We start from the raw sequence: 17,721 nt of genomic DNA, 5'->3' as shown, positions 1-17,721 counted from the left end.
AAGCAGGTGCTCAGTCTTGGGCCAGAGTTGATGTGTTTTGCTTAAAGAGCAGAGTGGAATACTCTAGAGGCTGTTGACTAATTAAAACTACAAGTTTTGTTACATTTTCCGAGTTCACAAAGAAAATGGGAGCATCAGTCAGTGAACTATGCTGACTGGTGTGCTTTAGGGGTTGCCACTGAAAATCTGGCTTAGGGAGTGAAAAGTATGAGTGCCACTGCTGCTGGGGCTCGTAAAGATATGTCTGGTTGGCTTTTCCTGCAGTGGGTGTTGTGTCAACCTGGATGTGACTTTTCTGTTTCTGGAGGAGATGGGAGCATGGGTGTTACACACACAAAAAATGTTTGCAGCTGGAGACAGGGACAGGGCAAACTTCTCCTCTTTTATCATAAACCAGTGCAAAACTTTTTTCATGATTAGAATAAAAATGCATCGTGCTGTAGCTTTGTGGTGCCTGAGGTGATGTTGAAATATGTGCTAACGTCTGCTTTATCTTGATATAAGCTAAAACTCATCCCAAAGGCTTTTTTTGGTTCTAAAGTATAGTGAATGTGAACATACATATGTATATATGGACTTACACATTCACTTATGGACTTTTGACATATAAATGTTAATTTACAGTTGCTGAGATTGTATTGAGATGCCTTTGGACACTTATAGCTTCTGATCTTTTGACTTAAATAAGTGTTATTTTTCTTTTGAAGTCTGGGTTGTTTAACCAGGTAGAACATCACAAGCAACTGATGACCAAGATCTCTGTTTTGATTTTTTGGCTATATAGTTTAGCATTAAAGATGCCTGTTAGGGCTTGATAAATGGGAGCTGTAATGGCAACTGATGAGCTTCAGGTCACTACTGTGCATAACCCACTTCCCTCAGCTCCAGAGCACCAGCTAACCAACCCAAATAGCAATTATAGAGGAAAAAAAGCAAAGGTCCAAGGAAATAGCACACAGACAAGGCCAGTAAATGCATGGGACTATTACTAATTTAAAATGAAAGGACAAAAAAGGGAAGCTGGGTGATTCAAGCGTCAATTCCTGTCCTGACCAAGAACTGCCTGGCTTCTGCCCGGTTCAGTCAGGATTCAGGAGTTACCCTAACGTAGTCTTGGATCTCTGATGGATGCGTGGTGTGTCCGGGTTTCTCTGGACATCTCTCTTATCCTCTCTACCTTTGATGTTTCTCGAACGTTTTTGGATTTGGTGCTCATGCTCAAACCTTCCGAGCAGGACACGCAACGGCACCTGTATCCAGACAATCACGGACCCAAAAGGTCAGGGCCCAAAGTTCACCAACAGCACGTCTGTGGGTTAAGACGGTGTTGTTAGGGTCTTCGTCTTTCAAGTAGTGCCAGCCCCACTATTAGCAGTAGGAAGGGACGCAGGGTAGGAGCACGCAGGAGTCTTCCTACAAGGGTCTTCCAGGAAGAGTGAACGGAGTGTTTGGGGCTAGTCAAAGCTGTAATGAAATATATTATTTTCCCAAGAGGGTTTTTCTCAGAGTCAGCGTAAATACCGTTGATTTCTGTGGGCTTTGGAACAGTCTTCCTTGTGTGTAAATTGTATATGAATTTAATAAACACAAAATCACTGCTTTGGTCTTAATATTACTGAAGACATGAACTGAATATGTAGAAATACGCAGAAGCAGCGAAACAGTTCCTGACCTGTCAGTGGCAAAAAGGAAAGCTATAAATCTTGAATAGTTAATGTGGAAAAGCTAATGCCTCTTCCACTGACAAAGGTTTAAAAAAATCTGTTCCCTATATCTTTAAAATCATAACATTTAAGACATGAAAAATCAGTTAGTAGCTTGTGAGATGAGAAAACAAGGGATGTTATTCCTAAAAGACCATGGTAGTGTAACCTATGTACAGTCCTGTGCTTTAGCTCTCTGGATCCTGCTTTTGCACAAAATGCTTCTGTCCTGGAAACGTTTCAGCAGCTCATTAGGAGTACGAAATGTGGCCTTGGTGGCTGTCAGGTTGCCGGATGGGCCGTGCTTTGGCGTGTTCAATGATTTCCTCCTCCTTTTGCCCTCAGAGTTGAAACTGTGAATATTTCTTCTTTTCTGCTTTACTGACTCAAGCAAAATAACCTTGGAAAAGCGATGTTTTGGGGTCTGTAAAAAGCATGAAAAAATTCTGCTTTCTCAAAAAAAATGAAAAGAGAAAAGGAATTTGAAGTTGGGGGTTTTTTTGATTGAAAAGTTTAATTTGTTTACAGACTAAGTATTTATTTTCAGTGGTTTTTTAGTTTTGTTCTTTAAATCCAGGTGAATTTGGCCTTATTTTTTCTTTTCAAAAAAGGAAAAAGTAAAGGTATGAAAGCAGTCCGGGTTAAAACGTCCCAAATGTGGGGGAGAGGGTTAATTTCTCCTCGTTCTTCTGTCAAAATGACGATTAAATTCATGCCAAATTCAGGGAATCCTTTTGATTTCATTCCGGTATTATTTGGTGTCCCCCCGCGCTGTTTCGCTCCCGGGCGGGACCCCAGGCCCGGTGGCGGGGGGGGGGGGGCAGCTCCTGCCGCTGCGCCGGGGGGGGCGGAGCTCCGGGGGGGCGGGGCCGGCGAGCGGTGCGGGGCGCGGTGCGGCCGCGCGGGGGCGCTGTGTGCCAGCGGCAGGCTGTTGCCGGGCAGCCGGGGGAGGGCAGCGGCCCCGTGGCGGCTGCGGCCCCGAACCCGGCCCAGGCCCCCGGCCTGAGCGCGGAAACCGCCGCGGGAGGTGGCGGCGAGGTTCCGCCGGCACCACCTGAAGCCCCGGCCGAGCGCGGGGCGTGCTCCCGCAGCAACGGGTCGCCCCGTTTCCCCGCGGGACGGTGTGCTCGGCCGCGGCGCCTCAGTGGCTGCGCCTCAGCGGGCCCTGCCGCTGGGGCGGCGGTTCAGCCCCGGGTAAGGCCTGGGCGCTCCGGCGCTCGAAATTGTTTTCCCCACATGTAAATATTGGTGCTTTCGGCTGGTTTTATGTGGCTGCCCTCAGGAGACGAAACGATCGCAGGTTTTTTTAGTAAGGTGACAGCCGCGTGGGGTTTTTTTTTCCCTTTTTCAGGGTTTTAGGGGCCCTCGGTTTTGTGGGACCAATGCAATGCTGAACCAGGAGAGCTCTGCACATACATCTGACTAGTGACGCCGGCCATCACCCTGCCGCCTTCCCAAGTGCACCTCATGTGCGCGTTTTCCCTCTCCAGCTCCTGCAGTATTTTATCTAAAACCTGCTGGTATGTTAACTATTTTAGTTATTTATCAACGCCATCCATCAGCAATTTGCTGTTGTGATTGGCACCGATTTTACAGCGCTCTGCTTTTTCTGTTGCCGTGATAACATATATTGTGCCATGTTTTTAGATCCTGGCCGATTTCCCCATATGGTTTCCATATGGGAACATGCTGCTCTTGTTAGCCACCTTCGAAGCAGCCCGTCAGCCAGGTCCCCGCTCAGAAACAAATAAATTGTCTAGTGTCTACTGTATTTCCTTTCAGGCCGCACTCTCCACTTTAAACTTGGCAGCGTTTCAGAACAATCAAAATCCAATCAGCGGCCGTGCTAACTCCATATGTTTTATTTCCAGACTACGCGAGGCGGAGGAAGCTGAAACTATTTTCGGCGTGTAGCAATGTTTAGGGTGACATGCCACAGATCGCGCTGCACGTTTTCCGCTGACTGTTACCTAAAGCCCCATTCAGTGAAGAGAGGCGCTCAGGTTTCGTGCAGAAAGCTGTGGCTGGCCAAGTACTGCAGATCAAATTAGTTTTCCTGGAAAGTGGAGCACCTCTAATAGAGAGTGAAACGAATGTAAACTACAATTAGTTCGATGTGTTGGAAATATGCCGGAGTCCTCTGGGGCTGAGCCTTACAACATAAGCAAACTTGACGGGTTACCTTTCTTTAAATGGTGTTTTAAATGCAGTGATTACTCCTGTCAGGGGTCTGTTGGCATGTTCTATTGGGTTGTGTGCTGGAGTCCATCAGTCAGTCTCCTTCTGCCTCTGAAAACGGTGCAGCCTGCATCTGGATGTAGAATAGCATGTCGGGAGGAATGTGTGTGCACAGGCAACAGTAGTTGCCTGGCATCCCTCCGGGATCGGGCTTCTCACCGCGAGTTTGAGCTGTGTCTGTTTATTTTGCCCTGATGTGTACTAAAATAGTTGGCAGGTGACAACTGCAGTGCCTGACCTGCGTTGGCAGGATCGCCCACGTTTGCGGCAGCTGACCTGCCTGTGCTTTATTGAGGTGGAAGCTGGATGTTACAGAGTCAGGTTAGTGCCTGCAGTCTTGCAGCATCCCACATCAGAGGCAGGTTTGGACCTATGTAAGGTGCCAGACGCAGTGGCTGGCAGCAAAGAGGGACGTGGAGCTGAGGAAGGATCTTGCTTAAAAGCAGGCAGGAGGTACGAGGCAGTGTTGGGACTTGGGCTTGCACCTCTGGAGCGCAGACACCAGGAGCCAGCTCTCAGAACAAATTGTTCCTGCTCGGAGAAGTGCTCCTGTTACAGTGCGTAGGGGGAAGAAGTCAAGCAAACATGAGGAAGACTCACCTTGCACACAGGAAAACCAGTCCCAGTCCCAAAGGGATCACAGTTCTCACTTAGGGGCATGTGAGGAGGAGAGCAAGAGGGTAGGTTCAAGTTGGTAGCAACTCAAGCACGTGTTTTTCCCTGGGCCAGCCATGTAAGTAAAGAGTTGCAGACTGATTCCACGGAGGCTGAAAAGCAGCAGCAGTCTCATCGCCCAGCCTATGGTCCCGTTGCGTTGCTCTGTTTCCCTCTGGCTGCGTGTTGCGAGTCTGTCATAGTGCAAGTGAAGCCCTCCATTTTGAGATTTTTCCTGAAAAAGTTGTAGCCCGTTCTGTGAGCATACAACAGAGTGGGGAGAGCTTGCTGCCGAAGTGCAGGAAGCACCAGCAGAGCTGTTGAATGTTAATCCAATATTTAATGTTCAGTGGGTTGCCAGTAGTTATAAAACCGTTCATATGGTTTGATGGCTGTATACAGCTTTCCGTGGTTACTTTACATCTGGCTTCAAGAGTGATGGATTTGAGAATACCACTAGGATGTCTGTTAGGAAACACTGTGAGGCCTTAGGAAAGGCAATAAACCAAGATTTGTCATTGTCAGGGAGCTGGCTTGAAGGATGCTTTGAAAAAGCACTCTGCGTGACCTTTGAGTGCAGAACAAAGTCAAGCTCCCAGGCATCAAAGTAATGCCACATGTCAGGAAAACCCGACATGGATGGAAAGCCTAGAAGGTGATAGCCAGCATGAGGCAAATGTGCAGATCAATGCTAATTAAGTGAGTAGTAATGTTCGAGTGAAATAGCTGTCGGTCCGTTCAGCTGTGGTGTTTGATGATGCAAAATGCCAGTGAGCGTTGGGGAAGCAACGCATAAGCGAAAGTCCCGGACCCCCTCCTCTTCCCCAGGCTCTCTGGAAGGAAAACACGGTGCTGCGCATGCAGCTCTCCCGTCAAGAGAAGGGAGATAGACGTGGGGGTGAGAGGTGTCGGTGGTGCCTGTATGGTGCTCCTGGAGGGCGTGCGCTTGGCGGGGGCTGCGGGCTGTGCCAGTGGAGAGCATGGCCGTGTTGATTCCTGAGTGTGCTCACAACCAAAAAAAGCTTTGTTCAGGTCAATGACGAGGGAGGGTAAAGGAGATATGGGAAAGAGTGCTCGAGCGGATGGTTTGGGTATCTACAAATTGGTAACGTTTTGGGTTCAAATCAGAAAACCATAAGGGCTTTGGGGTTACAAAGTAGGCATGACTAGTGCCTACATCTGCTTTTTCTAATTTCTTTTTCCTTTGGAAGCAGAAACCTCCTTCCTAAGGCATACACACAGAGACAATTTTTACCAGGTAAACCTTTACATTTTAAGTGTGAATGTTTGTGTGACAACTGAGGGGAGTGCAGAGCTGGCTTTGCACTCTCTAAGGAGGATAGAAGTCCAGGAGAGTTTGGGACACATGAACACCAGGGGCTCAGATTTGTCAGCAGCAATATGCAGTTCTATAAGAACTCGGAAATAAAACAGGTTTTTTTTTTTTTTTGCAAATCTCCTTTTTCTCATTTTGTTACACAGTCTTGTTCACCTCCTGAGTTCAATAAGCCTTTTCAAGCTTTTTTTTCCTGTACCTTTTGAGTCTTTCCAGTCTTTTCTAAATCCTGACCCACGTCCTCTCTTTGTGAAGCATTTTCTTTTCCTTCCTCATTACCGCTGTTATTTGTTTTTCACAATTGCCTTGCAAGCTGTTCCTTCCTTCCCTCCAGTTTTCTTGGTTTATTTGCACATCCCAGCTTGTTTTTGTTTCTGGAAGGAAAAAATGCAGAGGCTTACATGAAGTATTACACAAAATAAAAGGTATGGTTTCCATCATTGTTTTCCTTTACAGTAGTTAGCTTCTTCACCATACGCTTAAATTAACCCTCCAAGTCATCCCGTAGGTGTGCTCAGGCTTCACCCATTTCCTGGAGCAGCGTTAGTGGCTGCATCTGGCTGCAGGGCCTGTCCTTGAGCCGTGCAGGGAGCAGGACATGTCCTCTCTTCTTTTTCTTGCTTTCCTCAGTAGGATGTTTGCTCTGTTGGCCTATAGAGGATGGCTGTTTCAATAGGACCAGATAGGAACAGGTCATAGGGATTAATATTTTTAATTGCATTTTAATTTTTTTTTTTTTTTTAATCTGACCAGGTTTAGAGGATTGCGTCTTTCCCTCCCTGCCATCACCCAAACACTGAATGCAGAAAGAGCAGGATTAGCCTAATACGATCCAACAATCTATTTACCCCATTTTTTTAACCTTTTCCATTGTGTTTAACCTGGTGAAAAGAACAGATATAAACCATTTTCAATTCTGAGATTAATTAATTATAATTTTATCATTTGTTGTTAATTCAGTTATAAAGCATTAAGCCGAGTTATAAAGCCTGAAGCTGAACCCAGAAATCAAACAGCGGATTTTGAGATGATTTTTATAGCTGCGTGTATTTCCCCTGAGAAAACCAAGAAATTAAAGTTTTGGGCTTTTATTATCCTCTTTTCCCTAGCGAGATGTGTCTTTGCTGCCTGCACAAGGAGATTTGAATAGACTGAAGGAAAAGCAGAAGTCCCTCAACACTTTTGTGGTGGGAGCAACTGCCCAGGACATCTCTTGGCCCAAGGTATGTTGAATATGAGAAAAGGGCAGGAATCACTAGGAAGCAGGAGGGCAGTGTTGCTACATCGTACGAGTTTAAGTGCTCTGGTACTTGCTGCTTTACTTTAAACGCCTACATCTCTCTAAGTGGCGATATTTAATGCGATGGAGCCCCGTGTCAGGGAAACCAGGCTGCTGAGCAAAGCCCTGGCATTTGCTCCCTGTTCCTCTGCTGTAAGTTCAGCTTTGGGTCCCTGCTGGGACATTTTCTTTGTGAAATGAAATCGTGGTTTATGACGCACATCCACAAGTCAAAGTTTTTCTTTCTGGCAGCATTTGAAAATGGAGCCATATTTTGGTTTTGTTTATAGTACAGAATTATGTTTTTACCAACAATTTTGTTCACATTGGATTTTTGGTTTTACAGACAATGTTTTTGAGCAACTGCTGTTAGTGTAAGTGCACTATTTCTAATTGTGCCCAAAATGAATTTGGTGAGTTCCTGCGGAAAATACATTTAAAACAAAAAAAAATGAAATAGGACCGACTTCATTTATATGCGTTTGCCAGAGGTTTCATTTGGGGAGAAAAAATAAAATGCTGTTCAGTGACAGCATTTTAACTCACGCTAAAAATGATAAATGAATTCAAATAGCCGGCCTCCAGCCTGTGCGCAAGCATATACCTAAGCACGCTTGTGCATACCTATTATGATAAGGCATATTAGGCTGATTTATAGAATTATTTTGTTGTTTTTTGCTTGCTGCAAAGTGTCAATTTTACAATGACTGACATCCTAGAGAAACAGAAAACCAATATTTGAAATTATTGTTGCTGTCTTCCTGCTTGAGTTCCCTTCAGTATCAGTGAAATCAGTAAGAACTTTGTGTTTGACCAAATGAGCTCGGGTTAGGCACTCAGGGTCGCATTGACTCTAGCTATATTTTCCTTTTTCAAATGGGTCCGTGGTATATTTGATATTTAACCCGAATGTCCCACAAATTTAGATGCAGAGCTAAATACACATGCAAATGGGATAACAGTAAAACCTGGGAAAGGCTTACAGCTTATTTAGTGCCTCCAAGTCTGTAAGGTGCACACTGAGTAGAAACAGAAAACTAACAAGCAAACCTTCTTGGGGTCCAGCCCTGTGATAGGATGCATCTTGATGCTTGAGGATGTAACTGCTGCCCTCACACCACACAGGCACACCAGTCCTGTACCTGGTGAGTGAATTTTGTGGTGAGCATGAAGAATGACCTCTGAGTTGAAGTGGCAAAAAGTAATTTTCAGCACCAGCTTTTCCCCCGCGGGTGCTGTCCTTCTGGGCTTGGTGGGGGTGTTGGCACCTCCAGAGGTTGCCTGAGTTCAGGACTTCTGGTTGTTGCTTTTCCAGGTGTGACTAGCCTGGCAGCCAGGGGCTGTCAGCAGAGACCACTGAAGGCTGTGGCAGAATGCGGCTGTCTGGGGAATCGGGAAATTTATACACAGAATATAGAGAGAAAGATCAGAAGTCCATTAAAATGACGGGGTGCAGACAGAGCGGAGGAGAGCAGGAGAGCCAGCCATAGCAATTGGATTTTCTGCCTGGGACATTTCAAGCCAGATGAAGGTCTAATGGGACGGGCAGGATCAGCAGCTGAGCTTCAGCCTTTTTTGACCGGGCACTTGTGCTGTACGCACCGCCTTTCCCTTACAGACCCTCAGACAAGATGGCTTATCTTAATTTTCCCCTGATTGGGTCCCTCTGTTTTTAAGAGCACAGTCTTCATGGTAACCCCATGGTTCCTTGCTCCCCTGGGGTCTCTCCATCTCCCCCTGTCTCCCCTGGCTGCTGTTTGATACAAGCGCAGTCCGAATGCTTTGCTGAGCTGGGACCTTGCCGTGGTGGAGATGAGGGGTGGCTCTACAGAACTGAAGGAGTTACTCTTGCAAGGAAGGGTCTGATCTGAGGTATGGCAGGTGGCACTCTGCATTTGTGTAGCCCTTCCTTATTCTGCAGACTGGAGTAAAGCACAAGTCGTGTGTCTCCTTCCTGTGAGGGCCTAGCCAACAACAAATAACATGAGCATGATCAAGGGCAAGGGAAGGAAAGTGACTCAGGGGTCATCTGTCCTTGGATATAAGGATGTAGCAGTTGCACTTACTGTTAGTGAACCCAAACTGTAAGAAATGGGTGAGTCAGTCGCACAGTTGTATTGTTCCTTCTGACATTTGCAAGTGAGTGAAAAGTTTTGGAAAACTGGGGAGGGCTCGCTCTTGTCTTTTGGGCATCTGCAGAAAGCGTCTAAGGGGATTGGCACCCCTGGGAGAAGTGTACTCATCGTGCCTCCTTGGTGGAAGCATTTGAAGGGGATCCTTAAGAACACAAACTGTTTTCAGAAACCAGGAGTGATGGGGAAGAAGAGCTGAACTCACTCGGCGGGGCTTGGTGTTCAGCACCTTCCTTGTCCTTGCCTCTGTGAGACAGGGACAGGAGAAATCATAAGGAGAAAATGGTTCTGAACCTATTTTTTCCAACTTTTGTTTTGTTCTTGGTTGTGTTTCTGTAGCTTCTGGTCACAGCACCTCCTTACACAAGTTAAAGTGATGTATGAGCCAGAGCTGCTTTAATAAAAGTGCTGTTAAGGATCTTTTTTTTTTTCTGAAGGATTTTCAGCTGTTAGGATAGACAGACAAACAGCACCAACGAGTCCTAGTAGACTCATATCACACCAGATATCGTTATGTGCTGTCTCCCATGCAGCCATTTACGCCACTGCCAAGCGAGCAGCAGAGGCTGGGTGTCCCTGGCGCCACTGAAAACGACTGGGGGATGACTGGCCGCTTTCCCAAGCCCCTGCAGGGCTGCGGTAGGACGCATGCTGGGAGCAGTGGGTGTCCGTGGGGCCCTGAACAAGGCAGCTGGGGGCTTGTTGGATGCGGCTCTGGTGACTGGCAGAGCTGGCCACCTCTGGTGGTGTGCGGCCGGGCTTGCTGGGGAGGCTGCCAGTGGTGTGCTGGTGGTTGCCGTCTGATGTCGATGGGCCCCTGGGGAGCTGTGGGATAATTTTAAGAAGTAACTTGTGAAAAGTGACTAAGAAAAGGAAGCCCCATGTTCACTGAATGAACGAATGAATGAACAAATAAATGAGTGAATGAAAGAAGAAGGTGCATAGGGGCTGCAGCCACAGGAGTCTGAACCTGATCTGTGAAAATTGATCCAGTTCCTGCTGCCTGGACTAAATACTTCAGCAGTGACCTGGTGGAAGGCTATGGCCAAACTATCTCAGAAATACTGTCCCTGAAGTTTTTGGGTGTTAGAGAGGCTTGCTAAGGAATTGCTTGGGCTTTTGTAGTCTGCACCCATGTGGTTTAGAGAGGAGAGGGCAGAGCCAAGAGGGCGCACGCAGCAGAGGGGTGCTTTTGTCCCCGCAGCTTTGTGAGCAGCCGCTAGCTTTGAGGATGCTGCCAGGGTGAGGGGTAGGCATCCAAGTGAGGGTATGGACTCCCAGCCCCAGAAAAGGTTATGCCAGCATCGTCAGCCCTCTACCCTCACCCCAGAAAGGGGGAGGCCAGCAGTGCGGGAGTCGACTTGTGCCCCTTGCACCTTTCTAGGATAGAGAGACACCTGGCAGTGGGAATGAGGTGGCTCTGGGGGCGGGAGGGTGCGTACCCCTCCCCTGGGGTACAGGCCTCCTCTCGGTGACAGTCCTGGCTACCTTTTTCCCCATCCCCTTCCCTGGTTCCCCATGCTATTCGTGATCCTTACAGCTGCCGTTTCTGTCTTGTCTTTTTCAGCCCTGCTGCTCAGCCTGGGGAATGGGGGTGCTTATCCTGTCTCATCTCCTGAGCCTGGGCTCCCCTGCAGGGCTGCTGGGGGCTTATGGCCTCTCTGATGGTTTTGCTATATTTTTGTGTGTGTCCTAGTTGATGTGAGCAGCACTGGGCCCATGGGCTGTAAAAAAATGTTAATGGAAAGAATGTGTTCCACACTGTTGTTTATTATTATTTTTTAGTGCCTAACATATGCTATTTTGCATAGGAGTAATATTTTTGAAAGTGTGTGTAAAGTGGGGCGGAGAGACATCTCATTTTAGTGCTGTAAATTTGCATTTCTGTATAGAGAGAAGAACAAACAGCAAACCGCTTCACCAGTTTAAATCAGTGCAGCTTTTTGGCATCTGTGTCAACTCTTCTTCCACCAGAATTTGTACTGCAACACTAGGAGTAAATACAGCAGCAGGGGACAGGCGTAGCATGAAGCATGTGTATTTGACACAGCAAATACTGAAGCTTAGCCAAATAGCGCTCGATGTATTGTTTGGGTGGCTTTCAACACCCCAACCAAAAATAAACACCGGTTGTGCTTCTCTCTTCACTGCGTTTAAAAGCATCCTGTAAAAAAAAAAAACCAAAACCCAGCCCTGATGCTTGCCATCCTGTACAGCTGTGGCACACGACCTGTGAGTCAGAGACGCTACCTCATGGTACAGGGGTCAGTGACAGTAAATCTGCCAGAGACTTGATGAGTGATGGCTCCAAAGGGAGAGCAATCTGGCTGTCCCAACCCTGGCAGCCAGTGGGCTTGACTAGCAGGGCCATGGCCGAGCCAGCCCGCGGCAGCCAAGCACGGCCAGCCTGGAGCCAAGTCCCTCAGGCTGGCACAGGAGGATGGTGGGGGGTCTCCACTTTGCAGCTACAGAGAACGGCGGAGGTGGCAGCCCCGGCGCAGGAGCAGGACGGGAGGTGTGGACTGATGCCATGCGGCCGGCAGGGGGGATGCAGGGAAGGAGCGGTGAGAAGCCCTGCAGCTGGGAGGTTTGCGAGTGCTGCTGCATGGCGCTTGGGGTTTTAGCCCTGGCTCGAGGACTGTGCATGGTGTTTTGCTGCCTTGGTGTTCCCAGCGAGGGTGGTGGGACCGGTCATGCGGACCACTACTCAACTGTGATCAGCCCTTTCTGTGCTCTTAGGTACTTTCCTAGGAAATGGATGACATGTCCAAAGGGCTTCGGTGTTCAGATGAAATTCAGAAACAGAAACAGAAAAAACATGTGATAAGAAACTGAAAGAAGAAACCAGGGGTGTTATGTTGTTACATTGTTTTATGAATATGAAGCATCAGCTATAAAATCACTGAGGCTGATGGATGGTTTTTAATTGCACACAATCACCGTCCCAAAATTCAGTACGTGCTTTCGACAGCAAAGGAGCATTTTATATTTTACAGATAGATCGTGTCACTCAAGGATTTCAAAGGCCCTAGGCTGAACCCAGGTGAGGGATTGAGCTATTTCTTTTCGTAATTGCCACTCTTCTCACTTATGTAGTCATTTATTGGGCGTTGTTAAAACTCCAATCCTTATTCTCTATTTTTCTAAGGCCTGACCTTATCTTACGCTTCTGCAGAGTCACAGAAGCAGCATAAAATTGTTCCCAACTCTATCAAAATCAGGCTCCAAAGGGGACACCACATCTATGTGACAAGAACAAGGTTGTGCCCCCAACCCTCCTGCCTTTTAATCATTAATGGATTACTTTTTCAGAGATTATTTTAGGAGACTCAGTATTTGGGTATATGATGGAAGAACAGAAGTCTCAATAAAAGCATAAATGCTCAGGGAGTGAAAATAACATGTTGTAGACTGGTTGATTATTTGTCACATAAGCAATCTGTATTTAGGGAGTTACATAAAAATACAGTTTCCATAGCAAAAAGTGAGAACACTCACCAGTGTTAGGCAGTTGGGATCAACCAGTTTATATGCAAGCTAGAAGGAGGAGAAACATAAAGAATATCCTTCAGCTTTCCTAACCGCTGTTTTACTTGGACCGCAAGGTACGCTAAATGTTGCTGAGAAAACTTAAAACTTTCTCCAACGTGCTCAAGAATTCAGATCCACGTCTTTCATTGTCACTGGCTGAGTGCACATATTTACTTGTAGGGCACTTTTAATGCAGTGTGATGGAGACATTAAGCTTGAGCCTGGTCTAGTATTCTGAAAATAACTCACCATTTGGGAGGAGAATAAAGGGTGTTAATCTCAGCTCCTTGGCTGAAATTCCTAGTAAAGTTTTTACTTCTTCATTTCCAAGAATAGGTGCAGTGTTCCTCAAGAAATAATTCATATTCAGAGTGTTACTCTGTATATAAAATTTCAGTGCGCCAGTGCACAACTAATCCTTAGAAGGAAAAGTTGCCCTCAAAAATCTAGCCAACTCTGCAATACTTAATGTATATGGACTTGAATGATAGGCAAAATGTTGAAAGAATTAAGTTAAATGTATTTCAGGGGGAAAAAAACATTAGGAAAACTCTTGGGCAAATCTTTTACAGATGGCAGACAGCTTAATTGCTGTGGTAAACTTGTCTGACATTTTTGGAAAAATTTGGGTGCTACAGTAATCCATAGAACCCAATGGGCCCGGGTTTAAATGACTTGAAACAAAGACGTGCACGTCTTCATCTTAGCTGGGTTGCTAAAGTTTCACCCAGGGTTTTGGGGGTGGGTTTTTTTCTTCCTTTATTTTTTTCCATTTAACTCCTTTTAACCAATTTAAAAGTTGTACACGTATTATTTGGACAGGAAAGCAACAGAGGCCTTAAATGAAGTGAATGAGGCTACAGTATTCCTCTGTACCAAATGTCTTCCTGGAAAGTTTTATGCTGTACACAGCTGGACAAACTTGAGGAAAAAAAAAAACTTTTTTTTTTTTTTTTTGCATGGAGCATTGTGCAGGACACAAGACTAACTGGAGGAGCACAGCCTCTGGCTGTTGGTGGAAGTATAAGGGCTCAGGTGCGATTTCTTGCTCCGCACTCCCCAGTCTGGTAACCAAATCGGCATCCAATGCCGGTGTGTAACATGGCTGCTTCTCCCGTGCCTTGCTGAACGGCTCCTTCTTCTGGAGTTCATGAGCACACACGTCACTTGCCCTTTTTTTAATAGATTACCACTGTATGTCTAAATTGAAGTGCCTGTGTTGAGCTAAATTGTAATATTTTCCTTATTTGCCAGCGAGTAGGTACGAAGAGAGAGGCGCAGATCAGTGTGATACTCGGCTCTTATTCTTTCCACTACATCTACTTTCTTTATCATCAAGCTGCAGCTGAAAGATAAACTCTTATCTTCTTCTGCAAAATCAGTCCATGCTTCCCTTTCTTGAGAAGCTATTTCTTCTGGCACTCTGTTTACACAAATAGAAAAATTTAATGTCATTCCCATAATTTGAATGGGAATTAGAATAGAATAGAATTATTCAATTATATCCCTTTTTATTTAAAGCCCACATTATCTTGTATGCCTGTTTGATTTTTCGTTGTCTTTTTTTTCTTCTTCTTTCAACTTCTTACTAGGCAAATCCCATGCTCTCCTTGGGTCTGGGCTCACCATATGGCCTGGGACTGAGATGCCCTGCGTGTGCCGTACCGTATACATGCTGAAGGGAGTGCAAGCGTGTCCTGCGCTGGCTGCAGACCTCCCTGTGTGTGGCTCATCTGATGGCCCAGCACTTTGAGGGTCTGTCCCAGGCACTATCGATTACTGGTGTGATGGGAGCGGGGTTTGCGTGGATGTCCTGCAGCCAGCGTTGCTTTTGGTGTCTGTTGCTCATTGTGTAGCTGAGGATTTCTTCCGTTCTTCTGCTTCTCCATTTGGTTTGCCATGTCCTGTCTTTGCCTTAGCAACTTTCTGTAATAAATTTTCCCCTACGGAGAAGGTATTTGTCATCATAATGAGCAGCAGAAAACAATTCCCCTGTGTCTCAGAATACAGCCATCATGAAAGCTCATCTGTCAGTGGGTGCAGTGCTGGGATGCTCTCTGATGTAATGTTTCGCATTACAAGTGTTGTGTTTCAGTGTCTGATATCTAATAGTATACGTGTTTTACACTGGGTAATTTACACACATAATATTTTGCATTTGCTGGAAACTTTGAGTGAGACTTGTACCAAATCAAGTTACTGATGTGCAAGTGTTTGCAGGTTTAGAGGTAGAGGAGTCTATTTCTGTTTCTGGTTTTCAGATACTTTCTGCATGAGCATTAGCCAGGCTGATTTAATTGTTGCTCAATTCTTCTAGCTCGTAAAAAAACAAAAAAAAAAGTTTCTTATTTTTTGTTTCTCTCAGACATGTGTTGCTTTTAAAGGCTGATAAAGTGCTGCGTATGCTGTTCCTCTAAGGGTGGGTCTGGGTCTAGTCTCTCTCACTGCATGTTTCTCTCCTTTAGGGACAATCTCCCTGGGAGTGAGTGATGCCCCAAGATTTCAAGATGAAAATATACCTGACAGGGAAGTGGGATCAGGATTATACAGTAGTGTCATTCCTCAAAAATCATAGTATTTTAAAAAAAATTTCCCTGAATATTTCATTCACTGCCTAGGTTTACCCTCTAAGAGGTGGCATTTTCAGGGTTTTCCTCTGCAAGGTGAGCAACTGGCACTGCTTGTTTGCAGATCAGTACCTCCACAGACCACTGAACCACAAGAGTTTTCAGCGTCCAAGGCAGGCACTGTGTCCCAGCAAGGGGGGACTGATGCTGAGGCACCCCAGGAAGGGGTCTGTGCTACTTTGTGATTTCCTTAACGAGGCTTTGCAGAAGCCCCAGGGGTTACAGCGAGGGGGCTGGATGGGCTGTACGGGGTCACCAGGGAGGAGACCTGGGTGGTGGAGAGAGGGCAGCAGAGCCAGCTGGAGGTGTGCCGGGGGAAACCCCGTTATCTTGGGGGCAAGGCAGTGGGAAACCCCACCGTGATGTGGGTTGAGGAGCTTTGGAGTTTAGGCTGAGGAGGGATAAGGGCTGCCTATGGGGACCCTGCACTGGGGGTGTGTGCCGTGGGCTGGGGAGAGGTCAGTGTGGGCAGGATTTCCAGAGGAGACAGAGGTGGGTCACCTTCCCCACCAGCCTGGCAGAAGCCCCATGTACATTGCAGGGCATGAGGGACTAAACTGCTAGAGGCAAGCTGGGGAAATGGGTCCCCCAATGCTGGCGCTGGGGAGGGGCTCTTCCCCACCAGGTTTGACGACTGCCATGGTGAAATCCCTCCAAGATGCCACTGCTTTGGTTGTGGTGCAGTTCAAGCTCTGCTGACATGCCCATGACACCTCCCATTAAAAAACAAAGCAAACAAACAAAAAAAAAAAGAGAAGGTTCAGGACAGGTGCTGCTATCAGTTGCTTTCTGGTTGAACTGGGAGATGTTTTTTCTGTCTCTCCTCTTTACCTGTCTCTGCATACATACTCTGCCACTGAAGGCACTGGTTTGGGCTTCCCTGCATGCTGCGGAGTGCTGCATGTTTTGGTTTCCCTGCGGAGTGTGGTGTGGTGCACCTGGAGGAGGCAGAAGATGGTGTTTGGCATGTTCGGTGCAGCTCATGGGCTTTTTTTCTCTATGAACAATCTCAAATAACCAGCACCTTTCTGGATGTGTTTTTTAAATATCTTAACAGCCTGCTATTACATCTGCTAATGTGTTTTCAAATGCTCTTTGCAAGGCTGGGTGTCCCTGCTAATGAGCTACAGCTTCTGTGAGGAGAACGGCCCTGGGGATTTTGTGGTCCTGTGGGAAACAGGTGTTTCTGTTTGAATATGCCTTTTTTTTCTTTTTGCATTTTTTCCCTGAATACAAAGCATAAGCTTCTGCAAAGCAGCTGACAGAGCCATCTGAGCTCAGGCACCTGGAATATCCCATCTGTGACCCTACTGCTGGAATTTTCCTACTGCCTTACTGGAGAGAGGTGTCTGCTCTCCAGAAGAAATAGGGATTCCTGCACAGATCTTCTGATTAACTGCAACCCTATCCCTGTGTGCCTGAAAAAGGCAGCAAGTGCAGGCTGTGTGAATGGAGTAAGCTATTCTTGTAGTCCTCTTGCTTTTCTTCCATCAGCATCTCTACCCAACAGTGGAGGAACTCTTCTGGTTGGCATTTCTCTCTCTGCCCTGCATACTGAAAGCCAGCACTACCGCTGAGCTTGTGGGTGGTGCAAGCACCACGCAGCCTGCCTAGAAAGGAAGACCTGGGGAGAGTGGGATGGGAAGTACAGATTATACCCATAAAAGAATGAGGAAGGTGCCTCTTTGGCCATCGGGTTGCGGGGGAACCGCTTGATGAGCAACTCTTTGACTCAGCTGGAGCCCTGCAGGAGTTCCTGCATAAGTGCGGCCATCCAGCCCTCCTTCAGGACTGACTGTGACAAAAAACCGCGGTTTCCCTGGCAACACTGGGTGAAACCCTCTAGTTGCTGCAGTAAACGGGTGTTTTCGTAGTGTCTTGAATGGGACTGTGCTGTTGCAACAAACAGCTGTTGTTTACTATGATGCCTCACATGAAACCCCCTCTCTAGTCAGTGGAGAGAGCCAGGAACTTCCAGAGAGTGATTAATCCCAGCTATTTTAGACACTGACTTCAGGATGGGGTGGTTCATCCGCTACGATTTTTTTATCTCCCTCCATTGAAGACTCTGCTGTCAAGATCTCCAGCTTCCATGAGATGAGATGAGATAGGTTGGTTGCTTTATCCCACAAACGTGGGACCAGAAAGATCTCATTCCCTCTATGAGGTGGTTTTAGGTCTTCCTGTTTTATGTCAAGATTGTAATTTGCTCAGTGGGACA

General features: G+C 46.7%; 1 long non-coding RNA gene across 4 annotated transcripts in view; it reads left to right on the top strand.

Annotated features, from left to right (window-relative positions):
• The first annotated feature begins 2,676 nt into the window (after nt 1–2,676).
• The window catches only part of LOC142417718 (uncharacterized), a 34,241-nt gene continuing 19,196 nt past the window's right edge, over nt 2,677–17,721 (top strand). For 2 of the 4 annotated variants that reach the window (XR_012778110.1, XR_012778112.1), the window contains exons 1-3: nt 2,677–2,897; nt 7,041–7,154; nt 8,276–8,411. This is a non-coding gene — a long non-coding RNA (uncharacterized LOC142417718). The remainder of the gene's footprint in view (nt 2,898–7,040; nt 7,155–8,275; nt 8,412–17,721) is intronic. The other 2 variants (XR_012778111.1, XR_012778109.1) reach the window with 1 other exon arrangement.

This window comes from Mycteria americana, chromosome 1 (genome assembly GCF_035582795.1).
Source record: "Mycteria americana isolate JAX WOST 10 ecotype Jacksonville Zoo and Gardens chromosome 1, USCA_MyAme_1.0, whole genome shotgun sequence".
In the NCBI taxonomy this organism is placed as follows: Eukaryota; Metazoa; Chordata; class Aves; order Ciconiiformes; family Ciconiidae; genus Mycteria; species Mycteria americana.
This window is presented reverse-complemented; position numbering and strand designations above follow the sequence as displayed.